This window comes from Bombina bombina, chromosome 7 (genome assembly GCF_027579735.1).
Source record: "Bombina bombina isolate aBomBom1 chromosome 7, aBomBom1.pri, whole genome shotgun sequence".
NCBI classification, from domain to species: Eukaryota; Metazoa; Chordata; class Amphibia; order Anura; family Bombinatoridae; genus Bombina; species Bombina bombina.
In genome coordinates this window covers 134,233,804-134,243,001 of record NC_069505.1, presented here as the reverse complement: position 1 = coordinate 134,243,001, position 9,198 = coordinate 134,233,804, and positions in this window count along the sequence as shown.

Here is a 9,198-nt window from a genome sequence, read left to right as displayed (position 1 = left end):
AATTTAGTTGAACTGAACAAACCTATATTAGATGAAGAAATTATTAAGGCTATTGACAGGACATCTCTTAATAAAGACGTCCCAGCAAATTCACCCTAAGGTCAGACCATGCAATGCTCAGATAAATTGCATAAAACCCAAGAGTTACATCTTAGAGTCTACAGGCCTCAGTTAGTATGTTAATGGTATAGAAATGTTTGCTAAATTGCATGAAAATAAAATAAATGATTTGATACATTAATATTTACAGTTTTAAATCCACTTACTTATATTTAAAAATGAAGCTTCTAAATATATATATTTTGTACTTCCCCCCCCCCCCCAATAAACTGCTCCGACGACTGCCCATAAAAGAAGGATAAAGCATAGTCCAATTGTGCTGCAGCATTGCACATGTAATTTGAATATTTATAATGTACTATCTCGCTGAAGATCGCATGCGCAGTACACTGTAAGGGCAATTGCATGCGCGCTTGATACTAAATGACCCGGACGCCATCTTTACTGTTCTTTCATATGACATAAGCGAGATTGTAAGCAATAGCTAAGTGAATGTTACATACTTACTATTGCTTACAATACGTCTCCGTCCACATCCAGCACTTGATTAGGAGAGAGGACAGAGGGAAACAGATATGCACATGCGTTAACCAGACAACTATTTGAATGTGCATGCGAACCGCCATGATGTTTCTACCTAGGTAGAACATCATTATAGGGCCCGCATAATGAGGACAATCGTGGGTTTGGCGAATTTGCATTTTGGAGTACAAATTGCAGGACAATTACCATAAACATTTAATAGGTACCAATTGCAAATATCTTTTATATATAATGAGGTTTTAAAACAAGTTCAAATCATTTTTGAGTTTACTATCCCTTTAAATGTTAAAGTTCATGACAGAACAATTAGAAAAAGACTAAACAAGTATGGTTTGTATGGAAGAGTAGCTAGGAGAAAGGCTCTTCTCATTAAAAAGAATATGGCAGCACAGCTTAGGTTTGCAAAGTTGCTTCTGAACAATCCACAAGACTTCTGGAACAATGTCATTTGGACAGACAAGACCAAAGTGGAGATATTTGGCCATAATGCACAGCGCCACGTTTGGCAAAAACAAAACACAGCATATCAGCACAAACACCTCATACTAACTGTCAAGCACGGTAGTGGAGGCATAATAATTATGACTTGTTTTGCAACCACAGGACCTGGACAGCTTGCATTCATTGAGTCAACCACAAACTCTGTATGCAAAAGTATTATAGAGTCACATGTGAGGCTATCTGTCCAACATCTAAAGCTTGGCCGAAATTGGGTCAGCAACGGGACAATGATTCCAAGCACACCAGCACATATTGGCTTTATTTTTGTTAAATAAATCATGATACTGTGTAATATGTCGTGTATTGTTGTTCATCTAAGGTTGTATTTACCTCATTTTAAAGGGACACTGAACCCAATTTTCTTTCTTTCATGATTCAGATAGAGCATGCAATTTTTTTTTTTTTTTATAAATCATTTTTATTATATTCAACAGATTATACATTTTCCACATGATTTCAGGAGAAAGAAAAAAAAAAAAAAGCAAAGAAAAAAAAGGAATAAACAAATAGAGGCTCAACATCAATCAGCACTCCACAAAGGAGAAAAAGAAAAGCCCCCCAATATTTTATAGACTCTTTCTGCCTATATTAATTGAGTTCCATTCTGTCATTTCTTAATCTTATCATTTTTCTGTTGAATATATTTTTTCTCTCTTTTTCTTCCCCCCCCTTTCCCCAACTTTCTGTATACGGTCAAAAAACAGCAAAACACGACCGGGGAATGAACCAACAGCGTTCCTTCCCTCTGCTCCTTCCCCTTGCAGTATGTATATATACTATCAAGACACCCACAAAGAAGAAAAAAAAAAAAGAAGAAAAAAAAAAAAAAAGGGGAGAGGGGAGGCTCCCCCCCCCACACACCATACCGGAGGAAGATACATTACATCTCACTTTACCATATTCCTAGGAGTACCAGTTCTGAGTTTTGAAAGGGATATATTATTTGATCAATTTCTAGCCTTGTAAGTGATTTGATAAAAGGTGCCCATTTTTTAAAGAAGGACTTAATATCTGGTTCCTCATCAATATTAATGTCTCGCTGCTCTAGAATACATTGTTTCTTTAGAAAATTCTTAATCTCTGATACTGTTGGTAACTTTCTTGACTTCCACTTCTTGAAGATTAGGTATCTAACTGCTAGAATGATTGAAATGATTAATTTTCCATTAGGCAAGTGTTCTTCTTGATTATTTAAGCAAAATATAACCTGGGTTAATGATAGGTCCAGAGGGGAGATTTTAAGTGACATCTTTGCCCAAAATTCCATTTTGTACCAGGACTGTTTAATCAAAGGGCAGTCCCAGATCATGTGTCTCAAATTTGCAGCCTTCATGGAGCATTTAGGACATTTATCAAAATTTGGATTCTTAAGCTTAAATGCTTTTTCAGGAGTATAATAATATCTATGGATAAGTTTTAAAAGGGCCTCCCTCCAGGTAGCTGAAATTGTAGCCTGGGATACTCTGCAAATGGATGTTTTTATGAGTTGGCTATCAATATGATCTTGCGCCAAAACTAGATTCCAGTCCTGGGCTAATTTTTCAAGGAGATGTTTCCCTTTTTCATCCCCCAAAAGATGGTAGCATGGGGTGATATGGGGTGATTGATGTCAACCCATTCTTTACCAAAACAAGCCATCCCTCTAAACTGCCTAAATCCCATCGCCACTTTGCTGTCCGCATCATATCTGTAATATAATGTCTTGTTTGTAAATACGCAAAAAAAACTCCTTATTTGAGAGGTTGAAGTTAATTTTTAAATCATCAAATGTTTTGATACATTTTCTCTCTTGATCCACAAAATATATAAGTCTATCTAATCCTAAGGTATGCCAATTTTTAATCACAGGTGAGTCCAGGCCTGCCTGGAATTCAGGATTGCCTATTAGGGGTAAGTATTGTGATACCTGACAGTTTATATCCAGGATCTTCCCTATTCTCTTCCAGGCCTTCAGAGGATTAAGGAACATTTTAAGTACTCTAATGTTAATTGGCCACTCTTTGGGTTCACAGTGTAATAGAGCTCTGGGTAAATATGGATAACAGATTTTCTCTTCAAGTTTATTGTTCAAAACATAATCCTTAGAGAGAATCCAATCGGCTGCAATTCGTGCCAAAAAAGCCAGATTATACAGCCTTAAATCTGGTAGTGCAAAGCCCCCATAGATTTTTGAAGATGTTAATTTATTCAATGCAATCCTAGGTCTGGTTTTTTGCCACATACACTTCCTAAGCAGGCTGTTTATTAGCCGTATATCTTTTTCTAGGAGCATTATTGCTGTACTTTGTAGAACGTAAAGCAATTTAGGGAGAAGAACCATCTTGAATAATGCTATCCGTCCAGAGATAGAGAGTGGCAGACTCTCCCAGTTTCTGAGCTTTTCTCTAAATGTTAGTATAATTGGTGAGATATTAAGCTTGTATAGATCTTTAGGGTCACTCGGGATATTAATACCCAGATACTTGAACAAATCTTTTACTAAACGGAAGGGGGTATTGCTAGGGGAGGAAATATTTTTCCTAAGCCAAAACAGTTCCGACTTCGTGGTATTCACTTTGTAACCCGAGAAGGAGCCAAACTGACCAATAATTTGTAATAATTTAGGAAGGTTGGTTTTGCTATTTGATAAATATATAAGGATATCGTCTGCATATAAAGCTAACTTTATCTCGTAGTTTCCTATTTTAATGCCTTCAAGATGTTGCGAGCATTAAGATGATTCGGCTATATCAGTAGATATCTTGGGAACTGATATTTTGCTACAGAAGTCTTCCACTTGGACTGGGTCAGATTATCTAGGGGAATATATTTCTTGGTAGTATTTTTCCAATTCTTCTGCTATTTCCTTTTGTTCAATTACTTCCTTCTTCCCTAAAACTAATTTTTCAATTAGCAAGGTTTTTTTTTCACTTTTGACCAGTTTAGCTAGGAGTTTCCCAGATTTATTACCATATTTATAAAGTTTAGAATGCAATTTTAATTCATTCTGAGTTTCTTTATATAGCAAAAAATCATCTTTATTGCTTTTTGCTCTATTATACTTAGCCCAGTTAGATGAGTTTTGGTCGAGGAGAAATCTGCTATATGCATTTATTATTGCATTAGTTAATTCCTTTTCTCTTTGTTTCATTTTTTTATTTAATGTAGCCATATAGGCTATAATTTCACCTCTTATTACCGCCTTCGCTGCCTCCCAAAATATGGCAGGACGATCTCTATACTCTGAGTTGCAGAAATCATAGTCATTGAACTTGGTTCTCAACCAGCTCTTAAATTTCATATCTGAGGCTAAGTAAGTGGGGGGAAAAAAAACGATTCAGTTTAAACTTATGCTGCCTATCGTGAAGATCTAAGGTAATCGGCCCATGATCAGATAAACATATAGGAAGTATATCTGCTTTAATCTCGAGTGTACACAATCTTTCGTCTATCAAAAACAGATCTATTCTTGATAACGTTTTATGAGCTTTGGATAAGCAAGTGTATTCTCTAACATCGGGATTTTGCATCCTCCATATATCCTTAATGCCCAGATTTTGCATAAGCTTAGTAAAAAGTTTAGTTTCCAGATTGTCTTTTTTATGCTTTTTTTGTTTTGTATTTTGTCTCAGCCTATCCAATGGGCACTGTGGAGCCATATTGAAGTCTCCAGCGAGGATAAGGTTGCCTTCCAATATAGAGAGTATCTCAGTCTGCAATTGATTCCAAAAGTCTGGTTCAAGAGTATTAGGCGCATAAACATTGCACATAGTAAACATACGATTATTAATTTTTATTTTTAGGATCACTGATCTCCCCTCCGGATCCACTCCGGCATGCAGTATTTCTGCGTTGATCCTTTTCCCCACTAAAATGGCTACTCCTCTCTTTCTTCCCTGTCCTGATGAGGCAATTACCTCCTTGACCCATGAAGTTTTTAATTTTAATACCTCCTCTGGCTTAAGATGCGTTTCCTGAAGGAAAGCTATATCTGTCTTCATTTTCCTCAATTGAGTAATAAATGATTTCCTCTTTATAGGAGTAGTAATACCTCCTACATTCCAGGATACAATTTTAAAATTTGCCATTTATTTTGCTTAATAAATAAGTAATACTGGTGCGGGGGAGGGGGCAAAGGGGAAAAAGAAAGAAAAAAAAAAGCCCCAGAAACAAATTTCCCTTTAATATTCTGAATCAATTTCCCTGACATCCTTTTTGCTTAAAGAAAAAATGTCAAAAAGTGATATTAATTATCTAATGACTGCTTGGTTTATTCACTAACATTTAATTGGTTCAATAATTTTTCTGCATCTTGTGCATTTTCAAACAAGTAGACTTCTCCCTTAACAAAAACCTTCAATTTAGAGGGATAGTTGATTAGGGCCTGATAGCCCTGCTGAATGAATTTAGAACAAATTGGAGCAAGATTTCTCCTGAATAATCTTGGAATAGGAGAATCTTGCTCTCTTTGAACATAATAGGCTGATTCTTGCGGAAGTATTGGAGAAGTGTTACTTTATCATTAAAAGTAAGCAATTTGGCTATTACAGGCCTAGGTCTATTATTGCCTCTGTTATAATCAGCCTGTGTCTTCCCTATTCTATGGGCCCTTTCTACCACTATTTGAGAATTACTGGGGGGTATCTTGAGTAGCTGAACTAGGGTGTCAGTGATAAATAAATTTAAATTCTCGGGTTGTTTTCCGTCTGGTAATCCAGTGATACGGATATTGTTTCTTCTGGCCCTGTTTTCTAAATCTTCAATTTTTGTTTGCATTTTAGATATGGTAGCTGCAGTGGATTCTATGCTTATGCTATGAGTAATAGTAAGGTCCTTGAGATCAGATACCCTTTGTTCTACTTCATTAATTCTGCTGGTAAAATGACTCAGTTCTTGAGACAGCAGTGTGATCTCTTGTTTGATCTCTACCCTGAGGGCATCACATTTGGGGTTTAAGGCTTCTGCAATACTTGTTACTAGTGCCTGCATATTGAAGGGTTCATTCATAACTGGAATATTAATGGGGGTTAGCTGTGGCTCAGTAACCGTCTCTGTAGTGTTTTTATTTTTTTTCTTTCTTAGTTTTGCTGCCATGGCTGGCGGAGGAGTCCGGGAGTGACTGTGAAGGAATTTGTCCATGTGTCGTAAAAAAAAAATCTGGGTAGTGATCCGCTTATACCGTGTTAGGGAAAGGAGAAGGTAAAGGAGAGAAAAAAAAAAAAGTGAGGAGTTCAGTGAATTTAATCATGGAGTGAAGGTAAGGGAGTGAGGAAGTGATGGTGGGGAGGTGCAACTTAGATTAATAACGTGTTAAGTATAAATTCTGTGTATGGGAGTCCCCACGTCAGCCAGAGAGCCCATGTTTTTAAACTTTAAAGAACTTGCCTAAGGAGAAAATCCCACCTGCCCCCTGCTTATGTTAGGTCTGAATCCTTTACAGTTTTTAAAAGAGGAACCTTCTATTTCTCTGTTGTAATTAGGTATCCCAGTCCGGCCGAATGGGATAAGCTTTAGGTCTCCTGTTATTGTTACTGTGTTAAGCCATGTGTTATTAAAGTTCTGCCTAATGTTAGATAAACGAGCCTGGAGTAGATCAGTTATGAACTTTGCTTTTTACAGAGTTGAGATACTGACCTTCCTATTCTGATCTTATTAGCCAACCTGTTATAAATAACCCTTATCTTGGCTTTGCTTGACAAGGTTCAGTTAGCTAATGAGATAAACACAGGAATATGATATTTTACCTATTTCTTAAAAAATTATTTGAAACGCTTTTTTAACAGAATATAAACCCTACTCTGACACTTTTTACAACCGTGGCTTATATTTCATAACATACAAATCCTTTTATTAATCCTATTAGTCAACCTTGAAGAAACTTAACCACAATATCCTAATAATTTTTCTGTACCACAGGAGTGTTTGCAAATAGATAATTAGATAAGTTTGGCAAGTTACCAATGTTGCATCACCCTTCCTTAGATGAACCTTAAGCTATTTTTTACTTTGGTGATTTCATACAAAAATCTATTTTATGCTCACATAGAGCAATTTTCTTTATAGCTCTTCACTCCTCCCTTTAAATGTTCCTTCTGGTTTCTGCAAATTTTCCTTTCCCTTACTAATTTGTGCCTGAAAATATACTTAGGAGAGATTAATAAATCTAATTATTTTTCCCCCTTTTTCTCTGCCACATTAACACTCTGAGGCTATCCATAACTTAGCAAGTTGAAGTTATATACACAATATCTCTTATTTTTATACAGCAATGATTCCTATTACAAATACAATGTTAGAAATGATGTATGTAATTGGCTGAAATCAAAAGGCTTATGCCCTAAATTTATCTATAAATAGCCTCTATTGCATAGGATCTTGATCTGTAATTTTTGCAGAAATTTGTACTTGTTCTAAACTTGCATTGCCACTGTTATAATCGGTATAAAACAAAGTATAAGTAAAATTTGCTATAATGTATCAGTATGTATTGCAAGTCTCAATTTGCAGTTGTCGTTTTATAAAAAACTTATGCTGTCCTAACTTTACAGCTAGAAAAAAAAGAAGAAGACAGCTAAATACATTTACCATGCATCAAACAATCTTAAAGGGACAGTCTACACCCCTATTAAGCGTCACTTATATTTTATATCTACTGCCGATAGTTCAAACTCACCCCACTTCAGTGACCATAGTGATTCACCACCGGACTTATTCATATCCCAAAATCAGTGTTTCTTCCTTGTAAATGGCCGCCATGCCCCTCCTAATATTAGATCATCCAGCCTCTTGATTGAAACCATCCAATCAAAAATAGATCACGGATGGAAAAACTTGATCGCGCTTTCGTCGTTTTGCGCATGCGCACACGCTGTGGAACTAAAAAACCGGAACGATTGATGAATCACAAGGACGCGTCTAGCGTCGGAACCAAAAAACTATAAGGGGAATAGAAAACGTGAAGCGCAGACGGATTTTTGCTTTCACGTCACTTTTGTATATTCGGGCATGCGTATTAACACGCATGTGACGTATGTGTCTGACCGTGCATGAGCATGGATTACATAGAGAAGGTCCGAAAAATTTAGAAGGAGAAGTGGATGGGAGGAGTTTGGCGGCCATTTATAACGGCTGAAAATAAACTTTTAGTTTCAGAGATGTCGGTTTTACAATCAACAGATAAAGATTAGAGCGGGTGAGTTAGCACTATCATCGATAAATAAACAGTATAAGCGACGCTTAATAGGGGTGTAGACTGTCCCTTTAAGCTCTATTTAGTCCCAGAAGTGAAAGGGTCTGCCAAAAGGAAAAAAGAATTAGTTGCAAATTTTGCACAAACATAGAAGGTATTACTTTAGCAAAAAACGTCTCTCCTTTCTAGATGGCTATGTTAATATTGTATTACAGCCACCATAATTTTGTCCAATGTTATTATATATTAGATCTTCCTTAAAAGTTATTCTGCTGTAAGGGGCATTATAGAGATACCACTTGAAAAAGCTGATTGCAGTGGTTTCTAATGGACCACAAGAAAAGGAAAACACACCAATACTTTACCCCCAGCGATTCTGTTCCTTTGTACTTATATACATGGGAAAGTTGTGCCAGTAATTTTTATGTAGCGGTTCTTACTGACACTAGCCTCTTGAATTCAACCCGGCACCCTTTTCCTCTGTATGGTGGGTACCGTGAGAAGAGAAAGAAAAGCCACTTATCTCGAGCCAGTGTTCACCCAAAATTCTGGGCTCTGAAGCAATCTCCTCGCCTCCTCTCACGCAGCAACGGTGGGAGAGGAGGGGAGACGAGCAGGGTGAAGTTGAAGTCGTTGCCGACGGAAAGGACAATCACAGTGTCTTACATGTAGCGATAACCAAGTCGCACTATGCCGACTGTTCCCGTCGACGTCTCCTACGCCTCAGCAGATGCGCTGCGGCTCCCTCAGATGACGTCTCCGATCTCCGGACCTGGCTCAATGATATGGCTCCGGTAAGTTCTGCTGAATTTGTGAGACCTCAGGCTATTCTGCTCATTTTGAGGGCTATTATAATTAAGCGTTAGCTTTTTGTTTCCTCTCCCCTCGGTTCTGCTTCTCAGCAGTTTGAATAAGGGTTCTCTGGG